The following is an 18,920-nucleotide window of genomic DNA, read 5'->3' on the forward strand; positions in this document are numbered from 1 at the left end:
GCAGCTAGGTGTTTAACCCTTCCACAGGTAGGGGGGATGCCCCGGGACTCGGTGATGGTGTTTGGGGAGTGCCATTGGGAGTGAAAGGGTCACTTGCATACTCACTCAGTACATAAAGCTGACACCGATAACTTGATAAACCAAAGTTCTTGACACTGCTGCCACTGAGGGGAGCTAGTTTGGGTCCTGTCCCCACTGGTGTTGCCTGGTGATCTGTGACCTTTCCCTTGACACTCAGTTCACTTGTCAGTTGGTCCCTGTAGTGTAGAACTAGTCGGGTCCCGCTCCCCAGTGTGGCTAACTGAGGGAGCTTGCTCTCAGGGTTCACACTTGGGATTTCCTGGACCGTTTTAGTGGAAAGTCCTATCCCTTTCGTTGTGCTAGTACCCTGATTTTGCAATGGGTGGAGAGCGGATCTTGAAGGCTCCGTGCTCGTCGGGTCAATAGTCAGGTTGCCTGAAGCTACTCCGTGACCTAGGGTCCACGTACCCCGTTGTGCCCTGGTCCCAGCCCGGTGATGGTACAAGGCCGCCGGCTGTCCTCCTCCTCGACAGTTCAGTGCCCCTTGTCACGATCCCCTGCTTCCAGCTCCTACTAGGCCCAGACCACCGTCTGCTACCTAGTTGCTTCCAAGGAGCCCAGCTCCTGACCTCCTCTCTCCTTCCCTCTCTGACTCTTGCTGACTCACTCCTGACACTCCTGACTTCGCCTTAACCAACTGGTGTGTCTGGTGGGTGTGGTGCAGAGTGTTCTTAGGATTTTGATTGGTTGATGTTGGCAACACCACTTAGTTGGGGACCCATAACCAAGGAGGAGGTGGATATTGCACAGAAGGGCAGATTGCACAATACACTGACGACCTGATAGGCCAGGGCATCACAGGAGCAGTCCCAGGGATCAGGGGCAGTCACTCGGTCCCGGGATTAACAGGTCACTGGTGGCGGTGCTCAGTTCCATGCCCAGGGGAGGCTCCTCAATAAAAGGGGGATAGTTTAAGTGGGAAAGTTTGTGATGGCACCCACGGTAGTGTGGCCAGGTAGAATGGCCACCGCTGCTGTGCTTCACTCCTGCTGGGGCCGGTGTTATGAGCAGCAGGTTGGTAAGACCTCCATGGGTAGGGCTGGCCCAGTGGAGCATGAGAGTAGTAGTCAATGTAAATGTGTGCACAAAAGTCATTGGGACAACACAGGGAAGTCGTTTAAAAGTCTTTTTAGTCACTGGGAGTGTTGGTGGGCCCTGGCGCCTGGTCTTCACCAAAGTGGTCCTCAGGATCCCTCTCTACTCGGGTTCCAACACCGGTATTCTCCGCTGCAGACTCTTCCCGCTTTGTGTCCTAGTAATTTGGTCCCTGTGACCTGTGGTTCTTGGGGGACGCTTTCCTGCACTGGCCTTACCAGCCTGTACACCTGCAGCAGGGAACCACTTTTGGGTAGGTTTCCTCACTTGTCTACTCAGGCTCACTCTCTTGCAGCTAGGTCTCAGGCTTCTGGTGGGGCAGACTCCATTCTGTCCTTCTCTTCCCCTTTGCAGATTTACCAGGGGTTTGGAACTTCTCCCTGGTCTAGGTTTCTGCACCTGGCACACACGATTCTGGGAGTCCTGTCTGACTTCCACCAGCAATCGTTCACTTTCCTCTTCACAATCCACAGAGGTTGCCAGGAGAGCTCCTAACTGCTCGACCTCCAACCTTCAGCTCCTGTGTTTCTCTACTCTCCTCCCCAAACTGACTCCTCCCCCTGGGCTTGGACCAGGATGGGCAAATTGGTCTGGCTTGTGCGTACCGGTACTGGTCCCTTGGAGTTCAGGAAGACATTACACCTTAAGTGGGTGCAATGCCCTGTGGTGCCTGAGGTCACAGGGGCGCTACATTCCCCCTTGGTAAATCCCAGCACGTACGCGGGCTGTAAACAAGTAAAAACAACATTAACACAGTAACATTCATCCCTTGCGGGGGGCACAATTCTTAACGTTACAACAGCATTCTCCCCACCAACCCACTACCCAAAGGTCCTGACCCGAGAACCCTCTAAGAAGGCAGGTCACCGGTTTCTGTGGTGACCAGGTCTGGGTCAGATCTATCACAGACCTTTCCTCCAACCTTCCTCTCCTTGGTGGCGATGTCCTGATGGCAAGATTTGCTCTAAAGGCACGCTTGGTGCAACTCATTTACAGTTCCACAGTTTTGGCTATGCTAGTCCAATAGCCCAAATTTTTGAAAATCAAAAGTAAAAATTCAAAAATGCAAAAGGTGTCCTTACAGGAAAGTCTCTGTAGCTCAAAAATTCAATAAATTTCCTTAATTTACATACAGTGTCTACAAGTAGTATTCAACCCCCTGCAGATTTAGCAGGTTTACACATTCGGAATTAACTTGGCATTGTGACATTTGGACTGTAGATCAGCCTGGAAGTGTGAAATGCACTGCAGCAAAAAAGAATGTTATTTCTTTTTTTATTTTTTTTTTTTTAAATTGTGAAAAGTTTATTCAGAGGGTCATTTATTATTCAACCCCTCAAACCACAAGAATTCTGTTTGGTTCCCCTAAAGTATTAAGAAGTATTTCAGGCACAAAGAACAATGAGCTTCACATGTTTGGATTAATTATCTCTTTTTCCAGCCTTTTCTGACTAATTAAGACCCTCCCCAAACTTGTGAACAGCACTCATACTTGGTCAACATGGGAAAGACAAAGGAGCATTCCAAGGCCATCAGAGACAAGATCGTGGAGGGTCACAAGGCTGTCAAGGGGTACAAAACCCTTTCCAAGGAGTTGGGCCTACCTGTCTCCACTGTTGGGAGCATCATCCGGAAGTGGAAGGCTTAAGGAACTACTGTTAGCCTTCCACGGCCTGGACAGCCTTTGAAAGTTTCCACCCGTGTCGAGGCCAGGCTTGTCCGAAGAGTCAAGGCTAACCCAAGGACAACAAGGAAGGAGCTCCGGGAAGATCTCATGGCAGTGGGGACATAGGTTTCAGTCAATACCATAAGTAATGTACTCCACCGCAATGGTCTCCGTTCCAGACGAGCCCGTAAGGTACCTTTATTTCAAAGCGTCATGTCAAGGCTCATCTACAGTTTGCTCATGATCACTTGGAGGACTCAGAGACAGACTGGTTCAAGGTTCTCTGGTCTGATGAGACCAAGATCGAGATCTTTGGTGCCAACCACACACGTGACGTTTGGAGACTGGATGGCACTGCATACGACCCCAAAAATACCATCCCTACAGTCAAGCATGGTGGTTGCAGCATCATGCTGTGGGGCTGTTTCTCAGCCAAGGGGCCTGGCCATCTGGTCCGCATCCATGGGAAGATGGATAGCACGGCCTACCTGGAGATTTTGGCCAAGAACCTCCGCTCCTCCATCAAGGATCTTAAGATGGGTCGTCATTTCATCTTCCAACAAGACAACGACCCAAAGCACACAGCCAAGAAAACCAATGCCTGGTTCAAGAGGGAAAAAATCAAGGTGTTGCAGTGGCCTAGTCAGTCTCCTGACCTTAACCCAATTGAAAACTTGTGGAAGGAGCTCAAGATTAAAGTCCACATGAGACACCCAAAGAACCTAGATAACTTGGAGAAGATCTGCATGGAGGAGTGGACCAAGATAACTCCAGAGACCTGTGCCAGCCTGATCAGGTCTTATAAAAGATGATTATTAGCTGTAATTGCAAACAAGGGTTATTCCACAAAATATTAAACCTAGGGGTTGAATAATAATTGACCCACACTTTTATGTTGAAAATTTATTAAAATTTAACTGAGCAACATAACTTGTTGGTTTGTAAGATTTATGCATCTGTTAATAAATCCTGTTCTTGTTTGAAGTTTGCAGGTTCTAACTTATTTGCATCTTATCAAACCTGCTAAATCTGCAGGGGGTTGAATACTACTTGTAGGCACTGTATATAACATTTACATTTTTAAAAACAAGTACATTGCTTATATTTACTTTACATTGTCTGATTACACAAATACACTCTGGTACACTCTCTGTATCTAAGTGGAGGCTGACCAAAGTTGCTACGGCTAGATCTACGTAGTCCGCTTATCTCTAATGGTCTTTGGGGCACTCTAGTGTCTAAGGTTATTGTACTGCTGGTGTCTGTAGTCTGAGTTGACCTTTATTGTTCTGGGATATTTGGCAACTGTATACGAGTTCTAAGCCTTACTGTAAGATTGGCAGGTTCATCAATTGCAGGATCCTCTGGTTCTGCTACAACAGGTGCTTGTTCTGGAACTGGAACAGGTTTTTCCATTCTTACTTCTTCTACTATTGGCTGTGGGAAGGTTAGCACTGGTATTAGAGCTGCTCCATATAATTGGGGCCAATCTGCAGTTAAGTCTCCAAGTATCGTGTGTATCACCTTCTCCGTCTTCTGTTCAGGTACAGTTACACAGGGTGTCTCTTCTCTATGCCTTAACTGCTCTGGGCATTTCTTGAGATGATCTCTTGAAACAGTTGCTGATGTTTCTCCTCCATCTGTACTGATGATACAGGTTTTCTGGTTATCATAGTTGGATGGTAACACGACATAAGATTCCGCTTCCCATTGATCATCAAGTTTATGACGTCTTCTTTTTAAGTAAATTTCTCCAGGCACAAAAGGTTCAGCTTGCGCAGTCTGGTTATAGTCCTTTTCATTCTTCTCTCTACTTTGACTTCGACTTTTCTCGACACATTCCTGTAATTTCTTATATTGCGCTTGGCGAGTAGAGTTCCAATCATGATTTGGTTGATCAATATCTGGAACGACAATTCCCATTTTGAAGTCGACTGGTAATCTTCCTGGTCTCACTCACATCAGATATGCTGGAGTGCAATTAGTGGAACTTACTGGGATGTTATTGTACATGTCCACTAGATCAGGTAGTCTTTCTGGCCACATACTTCTTTCTTCTAGCGGCAAGATTTTCACCATATCCATGACTATCTGATTCATTTTCTCGCACATACCATTTGTCTGTGGATGGTAAGGTGTGATTTGAATCTTCTTACAACCATACATTTCACAGAATTCCTGGAATATCTCAGCTTCAAATGCAGGTCCTTGATCTGTTAACAGATCAATCTGTTATCAGGATAGCCGTGGGGTCTGCAAAAGTAAGCTTGAAAGGCCTTGGCGGCAGTCTGGGCTGTCACGTCCTTTACTGGGATGACCACCAGGAACCTGGAATAGTGATCCACAATTGTCAAGGCATAGGTATAGCCTCCTTTGCCGGGTGCTAGTTTGACATGATCCAGAGCCACAAGTTCCAAGGGCTGTTTGGTGATAATGAGTTGTAGTGGTGCTTTTTGGCTGTTGCGGTCTTTTCTTATGAGACTGCAGGGGCGTCAATCTCTGCACCACTTCTCTATAGAGTTTCTCATGCCAACCTAGTAGAATCTTTCACATAACAGTACCTCAAGCTTCTTCCAGCCAAAGTGCCCTGCTCCGTTGTGGTACGCCTCAAACACCATCTTGGGTACCACTATCTGCCACACCTTCTCAAGGGTCCTAGGGTTGATGAACGGTCTGCACTGTCTATCCTTGTAGATGAACAGCCAGCTTCTTTCTTTCCATAGATACTGGGCTTCAGGTGGAGCATCTGGAGCTAGACTGGTATTCTGTCTCTTCCTAGAAGTTGTGAATCCCAAGCGCTCTAATTATCAGTCCCTTAGATAACTGTATGCTTGTACTCACACTTCAAAGCATCAACAGATAGTTTAAAACTCAGCCAGAAACGATGACTTGTAGGAAGACCAGGAGAAACTCTGTAGTTTTCTTTTAGAATCTTGTATTAAGGACAAAGTAAAGGCAGGTGAAAAAGGAATAATCTGTACAGGGTTGTAGACATGTGTCTTCATCAATGGTTCCTCTCTAGACTAAACTGAGGAAGAAAGGGAGTAGCATTCTATTTAGAAGCCAACTAAGGGAGGAACATAGGGACAAACTTCATACAGTCTAAATCTACCTAGTAATAATAAGGAATTTCCTGATAGAAGGAAAAATATGCAATGCAAGAAATATATACAACACGTTGTTCCCATTCATGGGACACAACAACTGGCATCTGGCTGAGTTATCATCCTCTAGATTAAGCTGACAGCCGGGACACCGTCTTGGGTCTCTTTCCATCCATGGTGGGGCAACAGGTTCAGCATGGCTTCTTGACGCTTGGCACTACAATGAGGATGCTGTGAGGTATTCGGGCAATGAAAGGCGGGTAGCTCTATCTCTTCCAGCTCATCCATCTCCACTCCTGCATCTGGCAGATGAGGCATCTGCATTGCCATTCTTGCATCCAGCCCGGTATTTGATGGTGACGTCATAGTTTGACAATCGGGCCATCCAACGTTGCTCCAGGGCACCCAACTTTGCAGTGTCCAGGTAAGTGAGCGGGTTATTTGTGAATACAGTAAACTTTGCAGCCACCAGGTAATGCTTGAATCATTCAGTGATGGCCCAGACCATGGCCAGGAACTCTAACCTGAACGAGATGTAGTTCTCTGGGTTCCTTTCGGTAGGACGGAGCTTTCTGCTTGCATAGGCAATCACTCTTTCTTTGCCTCTCTGAACTTGTGACAACACAGCTCCCAATCCCACGTTACTGTCATCAGTGTACAACACGATTGGCAAGTTGTAGTCTGGATAAGCTTGGATTTCTTCACCTGTTAATGCCCTTTTCATCTGTTCAAAGGAGTCTTCCTCTTTTTCACTCCATACGAATGGTGGACCTGCATTCTTGTTTTTCTTAGGCTGGCCTACCAGGAGATCTTGCAAAGGCGCCGCCATATTCATGTAGCCCTTGATAAACTTCCTATAGTATCCTACCAGACCTAGGACAGTAGTTGGTCTTAGCCAGTCCTGTATGACGGTGATTTTGTCAGGGTCTGGTGCCACTCCCTCTGAGCTGACCACATGCCCTAGATACTGAACTTTTGGCTTTAGCAGATGGCATTTGATGGCTTCAGCTTCATACCGTACTCAGACAATGCTTCAAATACCTCAGCTAGATGCGTTAGATCGTCTTCATAGGTCTTGGAGTACACTATGACGTCATTCAGGTAGAGTAGCACAGTCTCGAAGTTGTGGTGTCCCAGGCAGCACTCCATCAATCTTTGGAATGTTCCTGGTGGATTGCAGAGTCCGAATGGCATGCTATTAAATTCATATAGGCCCAAGGGTGTTGCAAGCGTTGTCTTCTCTTGGTCTTCTTCTGCAACGGAGACCTGCCAATACCCACTGGTAAGATCTAGAGTGGAGAAATAATTGGAAGTCTTTAATGCAGCAAGTGACTCCTCTATATGGGGTAGTGGATATGCATCTTTATGTGTGATCTTATTAATCTGCCTGTAATCTACACACATCCTCATTGTACCATCTTTCTTTCTGACTAGGACCAGGAGAGCTGCCCAGGAGCTACAACTATCCCTTATGACCCCAGCCTCCTTCATGTCCCGTAGCATTTCCTTGGCACGTTGATAATGAGCTGGAGGTGCAGATCTGTATCTTTCCTTAATGGGTGGATGAGCTCCCGTGGGGATGGGGTGTTCAAAAATCTAATGGATGCTTACTGAACACTTGCTCGTATTCCTGCACTACCCGATAAACTCCATTTTTCTGGTATGAGGCAGTGGAATCAGTGCCTACGTGTAGCTGTTTAGACCAGTCTTCTAACTGTCCCTGAGTACCATTGTCTGCTGCCTCTGAGGTCCCACCGCCTGGATGGAGTTGTTATTGAAAGTGTATAATTTTACAACCGTTGCGTACCTGGGCAATTTAGCTTCTTCTTCCCCGCAATTCAACCCTCATACGGGGACTCTCCCATTACGCACGTCGACCACCCCCGGGCTGTCAGTATTGTAGATCAATTTTCGGACTACACAGGCTCTACTACTCGCCTTCTGAGGCCTATTGCCGCCCGATACCATATCATCTTTTCACTCCTTGGGGGTAACACTATGGGGTTTGAATCCATTACCCGCACACAGCCAATTTCTCCACCAGACTGGTACACCAGTTGCCTTAACACGAGGGCCTTAATCTCTTTCTGCAGGACCCTCTGCTGCCCGATTCTGGCAGTCTCAGCGATCTGTTGGAGCAAAAACAATACTTCACCTAGACAGTTTTCAATAACATTAGTACCTAGGATCATTTGTGGATTCTTCTCATTTACATCTGTTGCAACCACAATAAGTCCTTGACCTGATAATTCCATCCTTTCCACTTTTATAGTTATCTCTTTATACCCAATTTACTGCATAAATGGTGAGGTCTGAGTCGAGACAGGTAAGGTCCTCATCTGCCCAAAATCTTTTATACAATAAATGAGGGATCATGGTTACCTGGGAACCAGTATCCAGTAAGGCAGTAGTGGGGATCCCATCCAGAGTAATGGATAGGATTGGTTGTCCCCCACATACCTGTCACGCCAGTCAGCTGGGCCTTGTCGTCTTATGCCTGGGGGTCGGCCCTTGGCCCCAGGGATGGCTGATTTAAAGGATATCTATGTGCGATGTGACCAGCCTTGTCGCAGTGTCGTGGCAAATGGGCTGTCCTCCTGTGGTGAAATGATCACTGGGTCTCCCTTTTGATGGCATAGTCCTCCGATTCCACATCCAGGGGACATCCCCCGGGCAGTCGGCCAGCAGGATCCTCTTGGAGGGCTTGGACTCTAGCTTCATCTGTAGGGTTTCCCGGATCAGGGCAACATCTTTGCTCAGTTGCTGGACTTGAGAGTGTAGCTTGTCAGGAGTCTGAGGTGTCGCTGCCTGTCTTTTGGCCTCTGCAATGGAGGCAGCAGGGTGCTCCACTGTGCTCACTTGCCATGACAGTGAGGCAGGATCATTGGTAATAGGGGGTTGCAGGGCTTTGATGGCTCAGTCTTTCAGGACAGCAAACTGGGCATCCGGATGTTCTAGAGCCCACAGGCGCGATTGCTTGAAATCCTCAGGTGACTGTAACTCTTACAGGAATTGTTCCATCATCATTTTGTTTTCTACCTGTGCATTAATAGGGTCAACATACTTTAAAGTCTTTAAGGCTGTTTGCAACCTCAGAGCATAGTCTCTTATGCTGTCCTGGGGCCGCTGCTTGTAATAGTAGAACCTCATTCTGAGCTCTGCTTCAGTGTGGGTTTCATATGCAGCTTTGAGTTTTCAAATATAACGGTCACTGACTGTTGGTCTGCGTCTGACCATGTCTCCGCTTTCAATTCTGGTGCACCTTTTAATTGTTCCACTACCACGGCCGCTCTCTGCTTATCGGTCATGGCATACATGTCCATAATTGCACAGATCTTCCTTTTAAACTCATTCAAGGTATCTGGTTTACCTTCATATTGGGGTATCCATTTTGCCCCCGGGACGTATGGGAGTGATTTCGGCATTATCGGGATCAGTGCTCCGGGTGTCACTGCTTCTGCACCCTGAGCAGGCATTGCGACAGCGTTAGCCGGCTCTGCATTACCGGCATCTGGTAGCACAGCTCCGTCATCGGTCCTTGCGACATCTCCGTCTTCCTCCCGGTCACCCATCTCGAGTCCCCTTGGTAAATATCACGTACCTCTTCTCGTGGGACTCGAGCACCGCTCGGAACTTCCGGGTTCAGGTCTGCTGGGAACTTCCGGGCTCGGGTCTGCTGGGAACTTCCGGGCTCTGCAGAGTGGTGGGCGTAGACTTGCTTTCGCGCTTTTTCGGATGGCGGTAAGTTTAAGTTTTTACCGCCCAGCAATATGGCGGCAAACGGACCAATACAGTCACAGTTTTTAAGGCGCACATCACCTGTGAGAAACAGGTCTAGGTTGATCCTGTTTGTGACGCCAAAATTTGTGTCGCCCTGCGCTACTAGGGGGCGCAGTCCCATAGATTAGGAGCAGTCACTCGGTCCCGGGCTTAACAGGTCACTGATGGCGGTGCCCGGTTCCGTGCCCTGGGGTGGCTCCACAACAAAAGGGGGCTAGTTTAAGTGGGAAAGTTCGTGACGGCACCCACGGTACTGTGGCCAGGTGGAATGGCCACCGCTGCTATGCTTCACTCCTACTGGGGCCGGTGTTATGAGCAGCAGGATGGTAAGACCTCCGTGGGTAGGGCTGGCCCAGTGGAGGATGAGAGTAGTAGTCAGTGTAAATGTGTGCACAAAAGTCACTGTGACAACACAGGGAAGTCGTTTAAAAGTCTTTTTAGTCACTGGGAGTGTTGGTGGGCCCCGGCGCCTGGTCTTCACCAAAGTGGTGACTTGATACGTGACTAATGTGGTCCTGTGATATGATAAACCAATGACTATGGGGATCCTATAAGAGGGAATGCCTGATTGGTTGATGGTGATTGGTTGTTCTGTGTCTGACATCATCAACAGTACCTTTAAGAGGGGTTGCAGCCATTTTGTTTGCTCACTATAGCCTTAGCCCCTGATGAAGCCAGACATGGTGAAACATGTTGGGGAGGCTATTAGTTAGCTTTTATTAGGCAGGGTAGAGCAATATCACTCTGACAATTATTGTAGGACAGTTGTTCACTAGTGTCCGGTCAGCGGCCGCATACGTGATTTAGTATATGTTTGTTTGCTCTACCTGCTACTGATTTTATATTGATCTGTGTTAATTTGTTAGGATTAAAAGTTAAGTTTTATTAATCTTTAGTTTGGGGTACCTCTCGTTGCCCTTTGGGCAAATTGTGTTGGCAGTTTAGTATGCACGCACCCCCGCCCATCATCCTACCCACCTGTCAGCGCTGGCTTCAGCGCTGAGAGGTGATGGGCGTCGGGATGTAGTGCATGTGAAAAGAGATAATGAGCGGGCGTACGTGGGTGCTGCTATAGCCTGCTCATGCCGCAGATTACCCACTCCACCACCACCGCACCCCCTTTCACCGCAGCCATCAAACTGTAAGACACACCCCCCACTTTCCCTCAAAACTTTGGGAAAAAAGGTGCATCTTATACTCCGAAAAATACGGTATTCTTGAAAGATGCAGACTTTTTCATGTCCCACCCCTTGAAGAGAGTGCCTTCCTTTTGTGTTCATCGTCAACCCAAAAAAGGTCCAGCTAGCTCACCCTTAAAGGGAACCTGTCAACAGAAATTTAGCTTGAAACCAAAAAGTTTCCCTCTCTGCAGCTCCTGGGCTGCATTCTAGCAAGGTTCCTGTACTTTTTGTGGCCCCTTTTAAACCAAATTAAATACTTTATAAACTTGTACCTTTTGCTATGTAAATTTTGTAAATCGTCCATGGGGGCGGGCTCTCTGGTGATCGTTGCTGTTCCTCCAGCACATTGACACTGTCCCCCCACGCTCCATTTCATCCATCAGGACGCCGCCCACTGCGCCCGAGGTGTTTCCCACGCCAGGATCGCTGGTGACGTGTGTCACAAGCACGAGATTATGGGCGGCGCTGTGATTGCATCGCAAGTGCCCGCCCATAATCTCGTGGACACGCTTTCCCCCACTGCCTCCAGCGTTCTGCGCAAGCGCCTGCCGGCCAAATAACCCGACGTCACCTTCTTCCCATCTTACCCTGCAGCAGGGCAAGATGGGAAAGAGGTGACGTCGGGTCATCTGGCCAGCAAGCGCTTGCGCAGAACGCTGGAGGAAGAGGGGAAAGTGCGGTCACGAGGTTATGGGCGGCACTTGCTGATGACACTCACAGCGCCGCCCATAACCTCGTGCCTGCGCAAAACGTCACCAGCGGTCACACGTGCACACAGTGCACAGTCCCGCTACAGTCGCACAGCGCATGCGCGGGACCACGGGCGTCCAGGGGCGGCGTCCTGAGATATGAAATTCAGCGTTGGGGGGCGGCGTAAATCTGCTGGAGGAACAGCAACGGTCAGCAGAGAGCCCGCCCCCACGGACGATTTACAAAATTTACATAGCAAAAGGTAGAAGTTTATAAAGTATTTAATTTGGTTTAAAAGGGGCCACAAAAAGTACAGGAACCTTGCTAGAATGCAGCCCAGGAGCCGCAGAGGGGGAAACTTTTAGGTTTAAAGCAAAATTTCTGATGACAGGTTCCCTTTAATAATACAAGACAATTGCAGTACGCCACCACGACCTTGCTGGCAGTCAAAGTGGAGGTCTATGCCAGTTACCAAATTAGCCAGGTGTCAGATTATCTGGTCTGTGAAGAGTCACTCTCATCTAATCAGTCCATAAAACCTTTGAAAGATCTGTCTTCACATATTTCTTGCCCCAGTCTTGACGTTTCAAATTATGTGTCTTTTCAGTGTTGGTCAGATTTACTTACCTTGGCCATGTCTCAGAGCAATGGACACTTTGTACTTCTGGGCACTCCAGGGAGGTTGCAGTTCTGGCATATGACAGTACCGGAGGATAATTCCTTTCCTTGAAGACACCAATCACTTTGTTGTTATATGAATTTTGTCCTGCGTCTTTATAAATAATGTGACATGTAAACTGTGATCTGTATTAATGTAATGTGATGTTTGCCTGTTTAATGTAATGCATGATATTATAATATTTATACTGTGCTACGAGGAGGTTGGATTCTGCCCAGCAACACACAGTAGGGACAGTTAGAGTTAAGTGTTGGGACCAGCCCACAATGAGAGTACATTCATAGGGAAAGAAACGGTTCCTTCTAGAAAGTTAATGAAGACTCAGTGTGTGAGAGAAATGGACATATAGTCTGTATGTCGTCAAGGCCACATGCGTTGTGTGACCTATGGCAGAAGAAGGGAGAAAGGAAACCATTATTAGAGATAATGTGATTCTGAAGTGTTGACCAAGACACAGAACGTGAGACAATGCTAAGGCTAGAGAGTGCACTTCTAGCAAACTGGCCCCAGGCAGAAGGGTTTGGAGGATGGGACTTTAGTAGCAAGGACCCAAGCTTCAAAAGGTAAAACTGGACTGTATTGTTAAGCTGGGATCAGGGGCGTACATAGAAATCATGGGGCCCCATAGCAAAAGTCTGAATGCCCCCCCCCCCCTGCCAATTAAAAAAAAAAAAAATTTGCAACAAAATAACATAATAATCATCATACATGCTACACACACACACAGTGATGGCACAGCACAGGGGCAACACACACACACAGAGATGTCACAGCACAGGAGCAACACACAAAGTGATGGCACAGCACAGGAGTAACGCATATGTGGCGCCCTGGACTAGCCAGGTCGTCACAGGGACTACAACACGACACCCCCACCCCGAGATAGGCACATCAGCCAGACACAAAATCCTTGTTGCCTCCCTCCAGGGGCTGATGTCCACACCAGGTGGGGTGGAGCCAGGCGGTTGGCCCCACCCACTGAGGAGTTCACAGTCCTGGAGGCGGGAAAAGGAAGAGAGATCAGTTAGAGAAGTCAAAGTGAGAGGAGTGAAGTAGGAGTAGAGGAGCAAACTGACTGTGTCCGGGTACGTGGACCGGGCGCCGAGAGTAAGGTTGGCAGACGGTGGTGGCCGTCTGCAAGAGAGGCAGATCAACGCAGAACCGTAGGACCGGGGACGTGCGGTGGCCCGCCGGTACCGAACCGGGGAGGGAAGTGAAGCCAGCACAAACCGGCAGGGCCTGTGGACCCCGACCAGGCTTGGAGTCGCCGTTAAACAGGTCAAATCCGTTAGTGACTGGAACCCCAGGGGTTTCCAAACAGCCAGGACCCGATTGAAGGCAACCGTCCAACCAGCACAAGGGAAATACAGCTACCGCCACAGCTAGAGTTCCCAGGGCCAGAGCCTGCGGGCAAAAGGGGCTCCTCCAGCCCATACACACGCTGGGGAGCGGGTTACCGGTGGGAAGCCATCGGGACTGAAGATACACAAAAGGTGCAGGGAAAGGCAGCCACCACCAACCGTCCGGGAGAAACCACAGCAGCCGGCTGCGGGGCCCGTCCATCCAGCCGTTTGTTTTACCAGAGACTTTGCATCCATTTGTGGCTGAGTGAGTACTACCGTGCCGTCCGGCACAGCGCTGCGCAGTCCAAGCGACCCTGCACCTGGCCCGACCCGGCCTCCCCGTCACCTCACCGGGCCCCGGGACCACCAACCCCCCTCCCCACGGAGGGGAGAGAAACATCCCAGCTGCTCCCTGCCATCGCTCCCGGGATCCCCGTCAACAGCAGCGGTGGTGCCCCAACCTCACCACAAACCGTGGGTGGCGTCACAGACTAAATCCCCCAAACCACACTACCCCCTTTCACTCACGGGCGAGGAGCGCCGCTCGAGTCCCCGGATCCAGCCCACCGCTCGAGCCACCGAGCAGCAGCGGCAGCCGCAGCGCCGGACCCGAGCATGGTGAGCGCAGCGCCCTCCCCGCCCGCGACACATACACAAACACACACGGCACAGCTCAGGAGCAGCATACACACAAACACACACACAGTGATGGCACAGCACAGGAGTAAAACACACACACACAGTCATGGCACAGCACAGGGCAGTTTCTGTAGTGTTACAGGCAGACATTTGTACATTATAATACTCTCTTGCTCCTGTGATGTGAGAGATCGTCAGTGACTCCGGCCTCACTGCTGCACTTCCTGTCAGTCCTCCTGGCGTCTCCTCCTCTCCTCCACTTTCTCTTTCAATTCCTTCTGTTCTCTGCTTCTCACTGTTTTTAATGCTGTTTGCTCTTCTCTCTTTTCTATTGTCTCTACTCTGTTTTCCTGTTCATCTTTGTTTCTTCCGCGCTGTACTGAAGAAGCTCTGCCCCCTCTCCTGATTGGCTGTTTTTCTCCTGGCATCTCTCACTGCTCTCTGACTGGAAGAGGAAGCTGCCTGGCCACTCGCTCCTCTTCAGCACAGGCTGCGCACAGTGTGCAGTGAGTGAGACTGCATCTCTGCATTGCGGCCAGCCTGCAGCTATAGAATCAGTGCGGATACCCAGCGGCCTTAATCAGCTGCTTGGTGACGCCACAGGGGCATGAAAGAGAAAGTGAAAATGTACACACAGTGGGCAGCTGCCTCCGGGCCCCTCCACCTCACAGGCCCCGTAGCAGTGGCGTGGTCTACCTCTATTGACAGTACACCACTGGCTGGGTTGTACTGGGACTCACAGGAACAGTAAGATCAGAAACAACCAAACTGGACCTGAGAATGTGTCTGAATATGCTCTGTAGACATGAAATGTGCTGAAAGATATGTTTTCACTATCTGGGGTATAAAGTTGTTGATGAACATGGAGTGTTGAGTAAAATACTGTTTAAAATGAACTGGTGGTCTCCTTTTGGAAATGAGTCGTGATCTGGTTCTGGCCAACTAACGTCAGCGGCAACATATGAACTGCATGGGTGCAGTGCCATCCCTTAAAAGTCCAAATACCAAGCCAGGACCATGACTTTCTTGTAGCATGCCAAGGTGTCTGGAGTCAATTTCTTAACTACAATTACCACCATGCGCTACTCCACACTTGGTGTAGTCAGCTGAAGGAAACCTTGCCATTGGAAGTTCTGAGTATTGAGGGGAACATTGAAGATGGCGCTGAGCATAGGCTCTAAAATGGTAGACGGTGACGCATCTTCAAAAGATAACTCTGCCCATCATGGGTGTTGGGGAAGCAGAAGGGCGCAAATATCTGTCCAGCCCTCGAGAAGCTATACTCATCAGAGTGAGTACCATGTAAGGAGGTGGACTATTGCTGTTCCGTTCCTTTCATTGAAGACATCAATCGCGTTGTTGTGATGTTATGTGAAATATGTCCTGCGTCTTTGTACATAATGTGCCATGTAAACTGTGATATGCAGTAATGGGATGTAATGTTAGCTTGTTTAATGGAATGTGCTGTGATGAAGTTGGATTCTGCGCAGCAACAGACAGTAAGGACAAATAGTGTTAGGTATTGGGACTAGTCCACAATCGGAGGGGTTAGCTCATAGGGAAAGAGACAGTTCCTTCTAAAAAGTGAATGAAAACTCAGTGCATGATGGAAATCGACATATATTCTGTAGGTCATCAAGGCCACATGCAGTGGGTGACCTGTGGCAGAAGAAAGAAGACCGACATGATTATCCTGAAGTGTTGAATGACACACAGAACATGAGACAACGCTGAGGATAGAGATCGGCCTTCTAACAAAATGGACCTAGGCAGAAGTGTCCGGAGGATAGGACTCTAGCACCAAGCAAAAAAGCCTCAAAAGGTAAAGGGCAGAGACAGACTGGCGCATGAACATAGTCAGCATTTCCTGGTTCAATCTCAAGCATCAGGCAGTGCAAGGCTCTTCTCTGCCACAACTGGCTACCCGATTTCACCCTCCTCCTCTATAAAAAGAATAGATGTGAGTATGGAAGTATCTTGGAGCACAAGGCTCTACTTTGGCCATAGTAGCAAAGCCCTGGATCCCCTCCTCTATGAGGAAATTGGATGTGGAGCTGAAGGAAGGGAAAGTGACCATCATGAATTGGACTGTAGCGTCAGATGCATTGTGCTGGGACTTACAAGACAGTAAAATAGAGAATAAGTCCGCGGGAGCTGAGAGTGTGTCTGAATATGCTCTGTAGACTTGAAACGTTTTGGAAGATTTGTGCTCATTATCTGGTGTATAAGGGTGTTGATGAAGATGAACTGTTTAGTAAAATACAGTTGTTTACAATAAATTAGTGATTTCCTTGTGGAAACAAGTCGTCATCCGGTCCTGGCAAGCTGATATCAGCAGCAACATGCGGCCTGCAGAGGCGTAGAGCCTATACTGTACAAGTCGACATACCCAACCAAGACCATGTCTTTCATGCAGCATTGCAGAGCAAGTAGAGTCAATCCTTTGCTTACGACTACCATCCTGAAATGCTCCACAATCACGCCCCCCCCCCTTCAATATCTTAGCAATGTCCAGAGTGCTGCATCCTTCAAATTTTTGACCTTTCAGAGTAAAATTCTTTTTGGCCCATTTTGCCTGTGGAAAATAAGCTGCCTAATATTTCTGCATTGATCAAGGGTGTTGATATCCCTAGGCTACACCCTTCCTCATTTCACAAATACACATTGCCTGATATACTTCATACAATAAGGATTCAAGTTTATATAGCTTGGCATTGGCAGATATGCATAAAACTACAATCAATCAGTGGTGGCCAATCACCTGGGCAAGGATCTAAGCAGTTACAAATTATTTGCTATAGAACTTTTAAGCATTGCTATAATGCTAACCAGATTACTGGATCCAAACAGCTTCATTGCCCCTGTGCTCCTCCAATGCTACAGTGGTAAAGCTGCCTCGACATAGTTTGGGCTGTCTGCCTCTGGTATAACCTGTCAATCTTCAGGATCTCACCCATCTGAAGAGCTAACAGCAAGGACACTGGCAGCAGTATGTTACTTAAGTCAGGACTTGAGAAAACCCCATATTTGATGGTCAAAACAAGATTTAAACCATATCTGATGGCCTGGTCCTGGGAAATATTCCGCAGTTTACCCTGCTGAATCTATTGCTGCCATGCTAGATTGGGAAGCAGCTATAGATGTTCCAGCAGTGAAAGCTTTAAGCTTAATCGGTTGTGACTGGATTACACAAACTGTACCTCCTCTCACAAAGGAAAGTGACAAGAGCAGTTAGGAGATTTATGTAGGTTTAATGGAGCATGAGCAGGAGCTGAGTCATATCATTGAGAGAGCAATTCTCACACATTTTATTACATACTAGAAGGTGGCCCGATTCTACGCATCGGGTATTCTAGAATTTACGTATTGTGTAGTTAATGTATGATTTTTGTTATATATATATATATATATATATATATATATATATATATATAGATGTTGTTGTGTGTAGTTACCAAGTGTTTGTGTAGGGGCTGTACATGTTCTGGGTGTTGTCTGGGTGTAGCGGGGGGTGAGAGCGGTGTTGTTTGTGTGTTGCGTTGTGTGTCGTTATTTGTGGAGCGCTGTGTGTCTGTATCGTTGTGTATGTGTGTTGCGCGGTTTGTGTGGGTGTGTGTGTGTGTTTTGGGGGGAGGTATGTTTTGTGCAATGTGTGTGTTGTGCGGTATGTGCGTATATTTGTGTGTGCCGCGGTGTTTGTGTGTTGGGTGTTGTGTGTCTGCGGCATTGAGTGTGCGTGTGAATCTGAGTGTGCGTGTGAGTCTGAGTCTGAGTGTGAGTGTGCGTGTGAATCTGAGTGTGAGTGTGCGTGTGAGTCTGAGTGTGAGTGTGCGTTTGAGTGTGAGTCTGAGTGTGAGTGTGAGTCTGAGTGAGTGAGTGTGAGTCTGAGTGTGAGTGAGTGTGAGTCTGAGTCTGAGTGTGAGTGTGCGTCTGAGTGTGAGTGAGTGTGCGTGTGAGTCTGAGTGTGCGTGTGAGTCTGAGTGTGAGTGTGCGTGTGAGTCTGAGTGTGCGTGTGAGTCTGAGTGAGTGTGAGTGTGAGTCTGAGTGAGTGTGAGTCTGAGTGTGTGTGAGTCTGAGTGTGAGTCTAAGTGTGAGTGTGAGTCTGAGTCTGAGTGAGTGTGAGTGTGAGTCTGAGTGTGAGTATGAGTCTGAGTGTGAGTCTGAGTGTGAGTCTGAGTGTGAGACTGAGTGTGAGTCTGAGTGTGAGTGTGAGTGTGAATGTGAGTCTGAGTGTGCATCTGCGTGTGAGTGTGCGTGTGAGTGTGTGTGCGTGTGAGTGTGCGTGTGAGTCTGAGTGTGAGTCTGAGTGTGAGTCTGAGTGTGAGACTGAGTGTGAGTCTGAGTGTGAGTCTGAGTGTGAGTCTGAGTGTGAGTGTGAGTGTGAATGTGAGTCTGAGTGTGCATCTGAGTGTGAGTGTGCGTGTGAGTGTGTGTGCGTGTGAGTGTGCGTGTGAGTCTGAGTGTGAGTCTGAGTCTGAGTATGAGTGTGAGTCTGAGTGTAAGTCTGAGTGTGCGTGTGAGTCTGAGTGTGAGTCTGAGTCTGAGTGTGAGTGAGTGTGAGTCTGAGTGTGAGTCTGAGTGTGAGTCTGAGTGTGAGTCTGAGTGTGAGTGTGAGTGAGTGTGCGTCTGAGTGTGAGTCTGAGTGTGAGTGTGAGTGAGTGT

The sequence above is a fragment of the Anomaloglossus baeobatrachus genome, chromosome 2, assembly GCF_048569485.1.
Source record: "Anomaloglossus baeobatrachus isolate aAnoBae1 chromosome 2, aAnoBae1.hap1, whole genome shotgun sequence".
Lineage (NCBI taxonomy): Eukaryota > Metazoa > Chordata > Amphibia > Anura > Aromobatidae > Anomaloglossus > Anomaloglossus baeobatrachus.